The sequence below is a fragment of the Haemaphysalis longicornis genome, unplaced genomic scaffold (genome assembly GCF_048455015.1).
Source record: "Haemaphysalis longicornis isolate Haplotype H1 unplaced genomic scaffold, Haemaphysalis longicornis Haplotype H1 scaffold_11, whole genome shotgun sequence".
Taxonomy (NCBI): domain Eukaryota; kingdom Metazoa; phylum Arthropoda; class Arachnida; order Ixodida; family Ixodidae; genus Haemaphysalis; species Haemaphysalis longicornis.
In genome coordinates this window covers 75,503,546-75,517,978 of record NW_027526214.1, presented here as the reverse complement: position 1 = coordinate 75,517,978, position 14,433 = coordinate 75,503,546, and the positions used below count along the sequence as shown (strand labels likewise).

At 48.1% G+C, this 14,433-nt stretch overlaps 1 non-coding gene across 1 annotated transcript; it reads right to left on the bottom strand.

The window, feature by feature from the left end:
- Window positions 1-13,137: 13,137 nt before the first annotated feature.
- Window positions 13,138-13,208, bottom strand: Trnai-uau (transfer RNA isoleucine (anticodon UAU)). The gene has a single exon. It is a non-coding gene; the product is annotated as a tRNA-Ile (tRNA).
- Between the last annotated feature and the right edge of the window lie 1,225 nt (window positions 13,209-14,433).

Genomic DNA, 14,433 nt, shown 5'->3' with positions numbered 1-14,433 from the left:
TCAGCAGTCTACAACGCCAAAGGAGGAATAGGGGGTGTGGTTAGGCTCTTTTCTTTTTCACTACGGTTAATGAAGTAAACTATTTTTTAATGTACAGAAGAAAGAAAGAAAGAAAAACACGCGCCCAGAGTGGGGACCGAACCCACCCCTTTCGATTACATGTCGAATGCCTTACCAATTCGGCTATCTGGGCGACTGTGTTCTCCTTCACTTTCTGGGCTATTTATATTTACTAGAATTGTATCTGACGCTTGAGGGTGGTAGCCAGCACCACTCTGACTACACGGGGAGAAGGGGACCTTCATTTCAACCCCCGGGGCGTCACTATAACGTCTACAGCCTGTCATGAGCGGGTGACTGGCGGGAAGCCCTCTTATGCTACCTATGCATCAAGGCTGCCAGAACCGAGACCCTCGCTAGGCTTTTGCAGAATAATATAATAAGGAAATGAGGGGCTCGTTGTAGAAATACAGAAAGCTAGGTCAGCAGTCTACAACGCCAAAGGAGATATAGGGGGTGTGGTTAGGCTCTTTTCTTTTTCACTACAGTTAATGAAGTAACAATTTTTAATGTACAGAAGAAAAAAAAGAAAGAAAAACACGCGCCCGGACTGGGGACCGGACCCACGCCTTTCGATTACAAGTCGAATGCCTTACCAATTCGGCTATCTGGGCGACTGTGTTCTCCTTCACTTTCTGGGCTATTTATATTTATTAGAAGTATATCTGACGCTTGAGGGTGGTAGCCAGCGCCACTCTGACTACACAGGGAGAAGGGGACCTTCTTTTCAACCTCTGGGGCGTGACTCGAACGTCTACAGCCTGTCATAATCGGGTAACTGGCGGGAAGCCCTCTTATGCTACCTAGGCATCAAGGCTGCCAGAACCGAGACCCTCGCTAGGCTTTGGCAGAATAATATAGTAAAGAAATGAGGGCTCGTTGTGGAAATACAGAAAGCTAGGTCAGCAGTCTACAACGCCAAAGGAGGCATAGGGGGTGTGGTTAAGCTCTTTTCTTTTTCACAACGGTTAATGAAGTAAACATTTTTTTAATGTACAGAAGAAAGAAAGAAAGAAAAACACGCGCCCAGAGTGGGGACCGAACACACGCCTTTCGATTACATGTCGAATGCCTTACCAATTCGGCTATCTGGGCGACTGTGTTCTCCTTCACTTTCTGGGCAATTTATATTTACTAGAAGTGTATCTGATGCTTGAGGGTGGTAGCCAGCGCCACTCTTACTACACGGGGAGAAGGGAACCTTCTTTTCAACCCCCGGGGCGTGATTCGAACGTCTACAGCCTGTCATGAGCGGGTAACTGGCGGGAAGCCCTCTTATGCTACCTAGGCATCAAGGCTGCCAGAACCGAGACCCTCGCTAGGCTTTCGCAGAATAATATAGTAACGAAATGAGGGGCTCGTTGTGGAAATACAGAAAGCTAGGTCAGCAGTCTACAGCGCCAAAGCAGGCATAGGGGGAGTGGTTAGGCTCTTTTCTTTTTCACTACGGTTAATGAAGTAAACATTTTTTTTAATGTACAGAAGAAAGAAAGAAAGAAAAACGCGCCCAGAGTGGGGACCGAACCCACGCCTTTCGATTACATGTCGAATGCCTTACCAATTCGGCTATCTGGGCGACTGTGTTCTCCTTCACTTTCTGGGCTATTTATATTTACTAGAAGTGTATCTGACGCTTGAGGGTGGTAGCCAGCGCCACTCTGACTACACGGGGAGAAGGGGACCTTCTTTTCAACCCCGGGGCATGACTCGAACGTCTACAGAGCCTGTCATAAGCGGGTAACTGGCGGGAAGCCCTCTTATGCTACCTAGGCATCAAGTCTGCCAGAACCGAGACCCTCGCTAGGCTTTTGCAGAATAATATAGTAAAGAAATGAGGGGCTCGTTGTGGAAATACAGAAAGCTAGGTCAGCAGTCTACAACGCCAAAGGAGGCATAGGGGGTGTGGTTAAGCGCTTTTCTTTTTCACTACGGTAATGAAGTAAACATTTTTTTTTCATGTACACAAGAAAGAAAGAAAGAAAAACACGTGCCCAGAGTGGGGACCGAGCCCACGCCTTTCGATTACATGTCGAATGCCTTACCAATTCGGCTATCTGGGCGACTGTGTTCTCCTTCACTTTCTGGGCTATTTATATTTACTTGAAGAGTATCTGATGCTTGAGGGTGGTAGCCAGCGCCACTCTGACTACACAGGGAGAAGGGGACCTTCTTTTCAACCTCCGGGGCGTGACTCGAACGTCTACAGCCTGTCATTAGCGGGTAACTGGCGGGAAGCCCTCTTATGCTACCTAGGCATCAAGGCTGCCAGAACCGAGACCCTCGCTAGGCTTTCGTAGAAAAATATAGAAAGGAAATGAGGGGCTCGTTGTAGAAATACAGAAAGCTAGGTCAGCAGTCTACAACGCCAAAGGAGGAATAGGGAGTGTGGTTAGGCTCTTTTCTTTTTAACTACGGTTAATGAAGTAAACATTTTTTTTAATGTACAGAAGAAAGAAAGAAAGAAAAACACGCGCCCAGAGTGGGGACCGAACCCACGCCTTTCGATTACATGTCGAATGCCTTACCAATTCGGCTATCTGGGCGACTGTGTTCTCCTTCACTTTCTGGGCTATTTATAATTACTAGAAGCGTATCTGACGCTTGAGGGTGGTAGCCAACGCCACTCTGACTACACGGGGAGAAGGGGACCTTCTTTTCAACCCCCGTGGCGTGACTCGAACGTCTACAGCCTGTCATGAGCGGGTAACTGGCGGGAAGCCCTCTTATGCTACCTAGGCATCAAGGCTGCCAAAACTGAGACCCTCGCTAGGCTTTCGCAGAATAATATACTAACGAAATGAGGGTCTCGTTGTGGAAATACAGAAAGCTAGGTCAGCCCTCTACAACGCCAAAGGAGGCATAGGGGGTGTGGTTAGGCTCTTTTCTTTTTCCCTACGGTTAATGAAGTAAACATTTTTTTAATGTACAGAAGAAAGAAAGAAAGAAAAACACGCGCCCAGAGTGGGGACCGAACCCACGCCTTTCGATTACATGTCGAATGCCTTACCAATTCGGCTATCTGGGCGACTGTGTTCTTCACTTTCTGGGCAATTTATATTTACTAGAAGTGTATCTGACGCTTGAGGGTGGTAGCCAGCGCCACTCTTACTACACGGGGAGAAGGGAACCTTCTTTTCAACCTCCGGGGCGTGACTCGAACTTCACAGCCTGTCATGAGTTGGTAACTGGCGGGAATCCCTCTTATGCTACCTAGGCATCAAGGCTGCCAGAACCGAGACCCTCGCTAGGCTTTCGCAGAATAATATAGTAACGAAATGAGGGGCTCGTTGTGGAAATACAGAAAGCTAGGTCAGCAGTCTACAGCGCCAAAGGAGGCATAGGGGGTGTGGTTAGGCTCTTTTCTTTTTCACTACGGTTAATGAAGTAAACATTTTTTTTAATGTACAGAAGAAAGAAAGAAAGAAAAACACGCGCCCAGAGTGGGGACCGAACCCACGCCTTTCGATTACATGTCGAATGCCTTACCAATTCGGCTATCTGGGCGACTGTGTTCTCCTTCACTTTCTGGGCTATTTATATCTACTAGAAGTGTATCTGACGCTTGAGGGTGGTAGCCAGCGCCACTCTGACTACACGGGGAGAAGGGGACCTTCTTTTCAACCCCGGGGCGTGACTCTAACGTCTACAGTGCCTGTCATAAGCGGGTAACTGGCGGGAAGCCCTCTTATGCTACCTAGGCATCAAGGCTGCCAGAACCGAGACCCTCGCTAGGCTTTTGCAGAATAATATAGTAAAGAAATGAGGGGCTCGTTGTGGAAATACAGAAAGCTAGGTCAGCAGTCTACAACGCCAAAGGAGGCATAGGGGGTGTGGTTAAGCGCTTTTCTTTTTCACTACGGTTAATGAAGTAAACATTTTTTTTTCATGTACAGAAGAAAGAAAGAAAAACACGTGCCCAGAGTGGGGACCGAGCCCACGCCTTTCGATTACATATCGAATGCCTTACCAATTCGGCTATCTGGGCGACTGTGTTCTCCTTCACTTTCTGGGCTATTTATATTTACTTGAAGAGTATCTGATGCTTGAGGGTGGTAGCCAGCGCCACTGTGACTACACGGGGAGAAGGGGACCTTCTTTTCAACCCCCGGGGCGTGACTCGAACGTCTACAGCCTGTCATTAGCGGGTAACTGGCGGGAAGCCCTCTTATGCTACCTAGGCATCAAGGCTGCCAGAACCGAGACCCTCGCTAGGCTTTCGTAGAATAATATAGAAAGGAAATGAGGGGCTCGTTCTAGAAATACAGAGAGCTAGGTCAGCAGTCTACAACGCCAAAGGAGGAATAGGGAGTGTGGTTAGGCTCTTTTCTTTTTAACTACGGTTAATGAAGTAAACATTTTTTTTAATGTACAGAAGAAAGAAAGAAAGAAAAACACGCGCCCAGAGTGGGGACCGAACCCACGCCTTTCGATTACATGTCGAATGCCTTACCAATTCGGCTATCTGGGCGACTGTGTTCTTCACTCTCTGGGCAATTTATATTTACTAGAAGTGTATCTGACGCTTGAGGGTGGTAGCCAGCGCCACTCTGACTACACGGGGAGAAGGGGACCTTCTTTTCAACCCCGGGGCGTGACTCTAACGTCTACAGAGCCTGTCATAAGCGGGTAACTGGCGGGAAGCCCTCTTATGCTACCTAGGCATCAAGGCTGCCAGAACCGAGACCCTCGCTAGGCTTTCGCAGAATAATATAGTAACGAAATGCGGGGCTCGTTGTGGAAATACAGAAAGCTAGGTCAGCAGTCTACAGCGCCAAAGGAGGCATAGAGGGTGTGGTTAGGTTCTTTTCTTTTTCACTACGGTTAATGAAGTAAACATTTTTTTTAATGTACAGAAGAAAGAAAGAAAGAAAAACACGCGCCCAGAGTGGGGACCGAACCCACGCTTTTCGATTACATGTTGAATGCCTTACCAATTCGGCTATCTGGGCGACTGTGTTCTCCTTCACTTTCTGGGCTATTTATATTTACTAGAAGTGTATCTGACGCTTGAGGGTGGTAGCCAGCGCCACTCTGACTACACGGGGAGAAGGGGACCTTCTTTTCAACCCCGGGGCGTGACTCTAACGTCTACAGAGCCTGTCATAAGCGGGTAACTGGTGGGAAGCCCTCTTATGCTACCTAGGCATCAAGGCTGCCAGAACCGAGACCCTCGCTAGGCTTTTGCAGAATAATATAGTAAAGAAATGAGGGGCTCGTTGTGGAAATACAGAAAGCTAGGTCAGCAGTCTACAACGCCAAAGGAGGAATAGGGAGTGTGGTTAGGCTCTTTTCTTTTTAACTACGGTTAATGAAGTAAACATTTTTTTTAATGTACAGAAGAAAGAAAGAAAGAAAAACACGCGCCCAGAGTGGGGACCGAACCCACGCCTTTCGATTACATGTCGAATGCCTTACCAATTCGGCTATCTGGGCGACTGTGTTCTCCTTCACTTTCTGGGCTATTTATAATTACTGGAAGCGTATCTGACGCTTGAGGGTGGTAGCCAACGCCACTCTGACTACACGGGGAGAAGGGGAACTTCTTTTCAACCCCCGTGGCGTGACTCGAACGTCTACAGCCTGTCATGAGCGGGTAACTGGCGGGAAGCCCTCTTATGCTACCTAGGCATCAAGGCTGCCAGAACCGAGACCCTCGCAAGGCTTTCGCAGAATAATATAGAAAGGAAATGAGGGGCTCGTTGTAGAAATACAGAAAGCTAGGTCAGTAGTCTACAACGCCAAAGGAGGAATAGGGGGTGTGGTTAGGCTCTTTTCTTTTTCACTACGGTTAATGAAGTAAACATTTTTTTTAATGTACAGAAGAAAGAAAGAAAGAAAAACATGCGCCCAGAGTGGGGACCGAACCCACGCCTTTCGATTACATGTCGAATGCCTTACCAATTGGGCTATCTGGGCGACTGTGTTCTCCTTCACTTTCTGGGCTATTTATATTTACTAGAAGTGTATCTGACGCTTGAGGGTGGTAGCCAGCGCCACTCTGACTACACGGGGAGAAGGGGACCTTCTTTTCAACCCCGGGGCGTGACTCGAACGTCTGCAGAGCCTGTCATAAGCGGGTAACTGGCGGGAAGCCCTCTTATGCTACCTAGGCATCAAGGCTGCCAGAACCGAGACCCTCGCTAGGCTTTTGCAGAATAATATAGTAAAGAAATGAGGGGCTCGTTGTGGAAATACAGAAAGCTAGGTCAGCAGTCTACAACGCCAAAGGAGGCATAGGGGGTGTGGTTAAGCGCTTTTCTTTTTCACTATGGTTAATGAAGTAAACATTTTTTTAATGTACAGAAGAAAGAAAGAAAGAAAAGCACGCGCCCAGAGTGGGGACCGAGCCACACCTTTCGATTACATGTCGAATGTCTTACCAATTCGGCTATCTGGGCGAGTGTGTTCTCCTTCACTTTCTGGGCTATTTATAATTACTAGAAGTGTATCTGACGCTTGAGGGTGGTAGCCAGCACCACTCTGACTACACGGGGATAAGGGGACCTTCTTTTCAACCCCCGGGGCGTGACTCGAACGTCTACAGCCTGTCATGAGCGGGTAACTGGCGGGAAGCCCTCTTATGCTACCTAGGCATCAAGGCTCCCTGAACCAAGACCCTCGCTAGGCTTTCGCAGAATAATATAGTAACGAAATGAGAGGCTCGTTGTGGAAATACAGAAAGCTAGGTCAGCAGTCTACAACGCCAAAGGAGGCATAGGGGGTGTGGTTAGGCTCTTTTCTTTTTCCCTACGGTTAATGAAGTAAACATTTTTTTTATGTACAGAAGAAAGAAAGAAAGAAAAACACGCGCCCAGAGTAGGGCCGAACCCACGCCTTTCGATTACATGTCGAATGCCTTACCAATTCGGCTATCTGGGCGACTGTGTTCTCCTTCACTTTCTGGGCTATTTATATTTACTAGAAGTGTATCTGACGCTTGAGGGTGGTTGCCAGCGCCACTCTTACTACACGGGGAGAAGGGAACCTTCTTTTCAAACATTGGGGCGTGACTCGAACGTCTACAGCCTTTCATGAGCGGGTAACTGGCGGGAAGCCCTCTTATGCTACCTAGGCATCAAGGCTGCCAGAACCGAGACCCTCGCTAGGCTTTCGCAGAATAATATAGTAACGAAATGGGGGGCTCGTTGTGGAAATACAGAAAGCTAGGTCAGCAGTCTACAGCGCCAAAGCAGGCATAGGGGGTGTGGTTAGGCTCTTTTCTTTTTCACTACGGTTAATGAAATAAACATTTCTTTAATGTACAGAAGAAAGAAAGAAAAACACGCGCCCAGAGTGGGGACCGAACCCACGCCTTTCGATTACATGTCGAATGCCTTACATATTCGGCTATCTGGGCGACTGTGTTCTCCTTCACTTTCTGGGCTATTTATATTTACTAGAAGTGTATCTGACGCTTGAGGGTGGTAGCCAGCGCCACTCTGACTACACGGGGAGAAGGGGACCTTCTTTTCAACCCCGGGGCGTGACACGAACGTGTACAGAGCCTGTCATAAGCGGGTAACTGGCGGGAAGCCCTCTTATGCTACCTAGGCATCAAGGCTGCCAGAACCGAGACCCTCGCTAGGCTTTTGCAGAATAATATAGTAAAGAAATGAGGGGCTCGTTGTGGAAATACAGAAAGCTAGGTCAGCAGTCTACAACGCCAAAGGAGGCATAGGGGGTGTGGTTAAGTGCTTTTCTTTTTCACTACGGTTAATGAAGTAAACATTTTTTTTTTCATGTACAGAAGAAAGAAAGAAAGAAAAACACGTGCCCAGAGTGGGGACCGAGCCCACGCCTTTCGATTACATGTCGAATGCCTTACCAATTCGGCTATCTGGGCGACTGTGTTCTCCTTCACTTTCTGGGCTATTTATATTTACTTGAAGAGTATCTGATGCTTGAGGGTGGTAGCCAGCGCCACTCTGACTACACGGGGAGAAGGGGACCTTCTTTTCAACCCCCGGGGCGTGACTCGAACGTCTACAGCCTGTCATTCGCGGGTAACTGGCGGGAAGCCCTCTTATGCTACCTAGGCATCAAGGCTGCCAGAACCGAGACCCTCGCTAGGCTTTCGTAGAATAATATAGAAAGGAAATGAGAGGCTCGTTGTAGAAATACAGAAAGCTAGGTCAGCAGTCTACAACGCCAAAGGAGGAATAGGGAGTGTGGTTAGGCTCTTTTCTTTTTAACTACGGTTAATGAAGTAAACATTTTTTTTAATGTACAGAAGAAAGAAAGAAAGAAAAACACGCGCCCAGAGTGGGGACCGAACCCACGCCTTTCGATTACATGTCGAATCTTACCAATTCGGCTATCTGGGCGACTGTGTTCTCCTTCACTTTCTGGGCTATTTATAATTACTAGAAGCGTATCTGACGCTTGAGGGTGGTAGCCAACGCCACTCTGACTACACGGGGAGAAGGGGACCTTCTTTTCAACCCCCGTGGCGTGACTCGAACGTCTACAGCCTGTCATGAGCGGGTAACTGGCGGGAAGCTCTCTTATGCTACCAAGGCATCAAGGCTGCCAAAACTGAGACCCTCGCTAGGCTTTCGCAGAATAATATACTAACGAAATGAGGGTCTCGTTGTGGAAATACAGAAAGCTAGGTCAGCCCTCTACAACGCCAAAGGAGGCATAGGGGGTGTGGTTAGGCTCTTTTCTTTTTCCCTACGGTTAATGAAGTAAACATTTTTTTAATGTACAGAAGAAAGAAAGAAAGAAAAACACGCGCCCAGAGTGGGGACCGAACCCACGCGTTTCGATTACATGTCGAATGCCTTACCAATTCGGCTATCTGGGCGACTGTGTTCTTCACTTTCTGGGCAATTTATATTTACTAGAAGTGTATCTGATGCTTGAGGGTGGTAGCCAGCGCCACTCTTACTACACGGGGAGAAGGGAACCTTCTTTTCAACCCCCGGGGCGTGACTCGAACGTCTACAGCCTGTCATGAGCGGGTAACTGGCGGGAAGCAATCTTATGCTACCTAGGCATCAAGGCTGCCAGAACCGAGACCCTCGCTAGGCTTTCGCAGAATAATATAGTAACGAAATGAGGGGCTCGTTGTGGAAATACAGAAAGCTGGTCAGCAGTCTACAGCGCCAAAGGAGGCATAGGGGGTGTGGTTAGGCTCGTTTCTTTTTCACTACGGTTAATGAAGTAAACATTTTTTTTTCATGTACAGAAGAAAGAAAGAAAAACACGTGCCCAGAGTGGGGACCGAGCCCACGCCTTTCGATTACATGTCGAATGCCTTACCAATTCGGCTATCTGGGCGACTGTGTTCTCCTTCACTTTCTGGGCTATTTATATTTACTTGAAGAGTATCTAATGCTTGAGGGTGGTAGCCAGCGCCACTGTGACTACACGGGGAGAAGGGGACCTTCTTTTCAACCCCCGGGGCGTGACTCGAACGTCTACAGCCTGTCATTAGCGGGTAACTGGCGGGAAGCCCTCTTATGCTACCTAGGCATCAAGGCTGCCAGAACCGAGACCCTCGCTAGGCTTTCGCAGAATAATATAGTAACGAAATGAGGGGCTCGTTGTGGAAATACAGAAAGCTAGGTCAGCAGTCTACAGCGCCAAAGGAGGCATAGAGGGTGTGGTTAGGCTCTTTTCTTTTTCACTACGGTTAATGAAGTAAACATTTTTTTTAATGTACAGAAGAAAGAAAGAAAGAAAAACACGCGCCCAGAGTGGGGACCGAACCCACGCCTTTCGATTACATGTCGAATGCCTTACCAATTCGGCTATCTGGGCGACTGTGTTCTCCTTCACTTTCTGGGCTATTTATATTTACTAGAAGTGTATCTGACGCTTGAGGGTGGTAGCCAGCGCCACTCTGACTACACGGGGAGAAGGGGACCTTCTTTTCAACCCCGGGGCGTGACTCTAACGTCTACAGAGCCTGTCATAAGCGGGTAACTGGCGGGAAGCCCTCTTATGCTACCTAGGCATCAAGGCTGCCAGAACCGAGACCCTCGCTAGGCTTTTGCAGAATAATATAGTAAAGAAATGAGGGGCTCGTTGTGGAAATACAGAAAGCTAGGTCAGCAGTCTACAACGCCAAAGGAGGCATAGGGGGTGTGGTTAAGCGCTTTTCTTTTTCACTACGGTTAATGACGTAAACATTTTTTTTCATGTACAGAAGAAAGAAAGAAAGAAAAACACGCGCCCAGAGTGGGGACCGAGCCCACGCCTTTCGATTACATGTCGAATGCCTTACCAATTCGGCTATCTGGGCGACTGTGTTCTCCTTCACTTTCTGGGCTATTTATATTTACTTGAAGAGTATCTGACGCTTGAGGGTGGTAGCCAGCGCCACTCTGACTACACGGGGAGAAGGGGACCTTCTTTTCAACCCCCGGGGCGTGACTCGAACGTCTACAGCCTGTCATTAGCGGGTAACTGGCGGGAAGCCCTCTTATGCTACCTAGGCATCAAGGCTGCCAGAACCGAGACCCTCGCTAGGCTTTCGCAGAATAATATAGAAAGGAAATGAGGGGCTCGTTGTAGAAATACAGAAAGCTAGGTCAGTAGTCTACAACGCCAAAGGAGGAATAGGGGGTGTGGTTAGGCTCTTTTCTTTTTCACTACGGTTAATGAAGTAAACATTTTTTTTAATGTACAGAAGAAAGAAAGAAAGAAAAACATGCGCCCAGAGTGGGGACCGAACCCACGCCTTTCGATTACATGTCGAATGCCTTACCAATTGGGCTATCTGGGCGACTGTGTTCTCCTTCACTTTCTGGGCTATTTATATTTACTAGAAGTGTATATGACGCTTGAGGGTGGTAGCCAGCGCCACTCTGACTACACGGGGAGAAGGGGACCTTCTTTTCAACCCCGGGGCGTGACTCGAACGTCTGCAGAGCCTGTCATAAGCGGGTAACTGGCGGGAAGCCCTCTTATGCTACCTAGGCATCAAGGCTGCCAGAACCGTGACCCTCGCTAGGCTTTCGCAGAATAATATAGTAACGAAATGAGGGGCTCGTTGTGGAAATACAGAAAGCTAGGTCAGCAGTCTACAACGCCAAAGGAGGAATAGGGAGTGTGGTTAGGCTCTTTTCTTTTTAACTACGGTTAATGAAGTAAACATTTTTTTTAATGTACAGAAGAAAGAAAGAAAGAAAGAAAAACACGCGCCCAGAGTGGGGACCGAACCCACGCCTTTCGATTACATGTCGAATGCCTTACCAATTCGGCTATCTGGGCGACTGTGTTCTCCTTCACTTTCTGGGCTATTTATAATTACTGGAAGCGTATCTGACGCTTGAGGGTGGTAGCCAACGCCACTCTGACTACACGGGGAGAAGGGGAACTTCTTTTCAACCCCCGTGGCGTGACTCGAACGTCTACAGCCTGTCATGAGCGGGTAACTGGCGGGAAGCCCTCTTATGCTACCTAGGCATCAAGGCTGCCAGAACCGAGACCCTCGCTAGGCTTTTGCAGAATAATATAGTAAAGAAATGAGGGGCTCGTTGTGGAAATACAGAAAGCTAGGTCAGCAGTCTACAACGCCAAAGGAGGCATAGGGGGTGTGGTTAAGCGCTTTTCTTTTTCAATACGGGTAATGAAGTAAACATTTTTTTTCATGTACAGAAGAAAGAAAGAAAGGAAAATACGCGCCCAGAGTGGGGACCGAGCCCACGCCTTTCGATTACATGTCGAATGCCTTACCAATTCGGCTATCTGGGCGACTGTGTTCTCCTTCACTTTCTGGGCTATTTATATTTACTTCAAGAGTATCTGACGCTTGAGGGTGGTAGCCAGCGCCACTCTGACTACACGGGGAGAAGGGGACCTTCTTTTCAACCCCCGGGGCGTGACTCGAACGTCTACAGCCTGTCATTAGCGGGTACTGGCGGGAAGCCCTCTTATGCTACCTAGGCATCAAGGCTGCCAGAACCGAGACCCTCGCTAGGCTTTCGCAGAATAATATAGAAAGGAAATGAGGGGCTCGTTGTAGAAATACAGAAAGCTAGGTCAGTAGTCTACAACGCCAAAGGAGGAATAGGGGGTGTGGTTAGGCTCTTTTCTTTTTCACTACGGTTAATGAAGTAAACATTTTTTTTAATGTACAGAAGAAAGAAAGAAAGAAAAACATGCGCCCAGAGTGGGGACCGAACCCACGCCTTTCGATTACATGTCGAATGCCTTACCAATTGGGCTATCTGGGCGACTGTGTTCTCCTTCACTTTCTGGGCTATTTATATTTACTAGAAGTGTATCTGACGCTTGAGGGTGGTAGCCAGCGCCACTCTGACTACACGGGGAGAAGGGGACCTTCTTTTCAACCCCGGGGCGTGACTCGAACGTCTGCAGAGCCTGTCATAAGCGGGTAACTGGCGGGAAGCCCTCTTATGCTACCTAGGCATCAAGGCTGCCAGAACCGAGACCCTCGCTAGGCTTTTGCAGAATAATATAGTAAAGAAATGAGGGGCTCGTTGTGGAAATACAGAAAGCTAGTTCAGCAGTCTACAACGCCAAAGGAGGCATAGGGGGTGTGGTTAAGCGCTTTTCTTTTTCACTATGGTTAATGAAGTAAACATTTTTTTAATGTACAGAAGAAAGAAAGAAAGAAAAGCACGCGCCCAGAGTGGGGACCGATCCACGCCTTTCGATTACATGTCGAATGTCTTACCAATTCGGCTATCTGGGCGAGTGTGTTCTCCTTCACTTTCTGGGCTATTTATAATTACTAGAAGTGTATCTGACGCTTGAGGGTGGTAGCCAGCACCACTCTGACTACACGGGGATAAGGGGACCTTCTTTTCAACCCCCGGGGCGTGACTCGAACGTCTACAGCCTGTCATGAGCGGGTAACTGGCGGGAAGCCCTCTTATGCTACCTAGGCATCAAGGCTCCCTGAACCAAGACCCTCGCTAGGCTTTCGCAGAATAATATAGTAACGAAATGAGAGGCTCGTTGTGGAAATACAGAAAGCTAGGTCAGCAGTCTACAACGCCAAAGGAGGCATAGGGGGTGTGGTTAGGCTCTTTTCTTTTTCCCTACGGTTAATGAAGTAAACATTTTTTTTATGTACAGAAGAAAGAAAGAAAGAAAAACACGCGCCCAGAGTGGGGCCGAACCCACGCCTTTCGATTATATGTCGAATGCCTTACCAATTCGGCTATCTGGGCGACTGTGTTCTCCTTCACTTTCTGGGCTATTTATATTTACTAGAAGTGTATCTGACGCTTGAGGGTGGTTGCCAGCGCCACTCTTACTACACGGGGAGAAGGGAACCTTCTTTTCAACCCCCGGGGCGTGACTCGAACGTCTACAGCCTGTCATGAGCGGGTAACTGGCGGGAAGCCCTCTTATGCTACCTAGGCATCAAGGCTGCCAGAACCGAGACCCTCGCTAGGCTTTCGCAGAATAATATAGTAACGAAATGGGGGGCTCGTTGTGGAAATACAGAAAGCTAGGTCAGCAGTCTACAGCGCCAAAGCAGGCATAGGGGGTGTGGTTAGGCTCTTTTCTTTTTCACTACGGTTAATGAAATAAACATTTCTTTAATGTACAGAAGAAAGAAAGAAAAACACGCGCCCAGAGTGGGGACCGAACCCACGCCTTTCGATTACATGTCGAATGCCTTACATATTCGGCTATCTGGGCGACTGTGTTCTCCTTCACTTTCTGGGCTATTTATATTTACTAGAAGTGTATCTGACGCTTGAGGGTGGTAGCCAGCGCCACTCTGACTACACGGGGAGAAGGGGACCTTCTTTTCAACCCCGGGGCGTGACACGAACGTGTACAGAGCCTGTCATAAGCGGGTAACTGGCGGGAAGCCCTCTTATGCTACCTAGGCATCAAGGCTGCCAGAACCGAGACCCTCGCTAGGCTTTTGCAGAATAATATAGTAAAGAAATGAGGGGCTCGTTGTGGAAATACAGAAAGCTAGGTCAGCAGTCTACAACGCCAAAGGAGGCATAGGGGGTGTGGTTAAGTGCTTTTCTTTTTCACTACGGTTAATGAAGTAAACATTTTTTTTTCATGTACAGAAGAAAGAAAGAAAGAAAAACACGTGCCCAGAGTGGGGACCGAGCCCACGCCTTTCGATTACATGTCGAATGCCTTACCAATTCGGCTATCTGGGCGACTGTGTTCTCCTTCACTTTCTGGGCTATTTATATTTACTTGAAGAGTATCTGATGCTTGAGGGTGGTAGCCAGCGCCACTCTGACTACACGGGGAGAAGGGGACCTTCTTTTCAACCCCCGTGGCGTGACTCGAACGTCTACAGCCTGTCATGAGCGGGTAACTGGCGGGAAGGTCTCTTATGCTACCAAGGCATCAAGGCTGCCAAAACTGAGACCCTCGCTAGGCTTTCGCAGAATAATATACTAACGAAATGAGGGT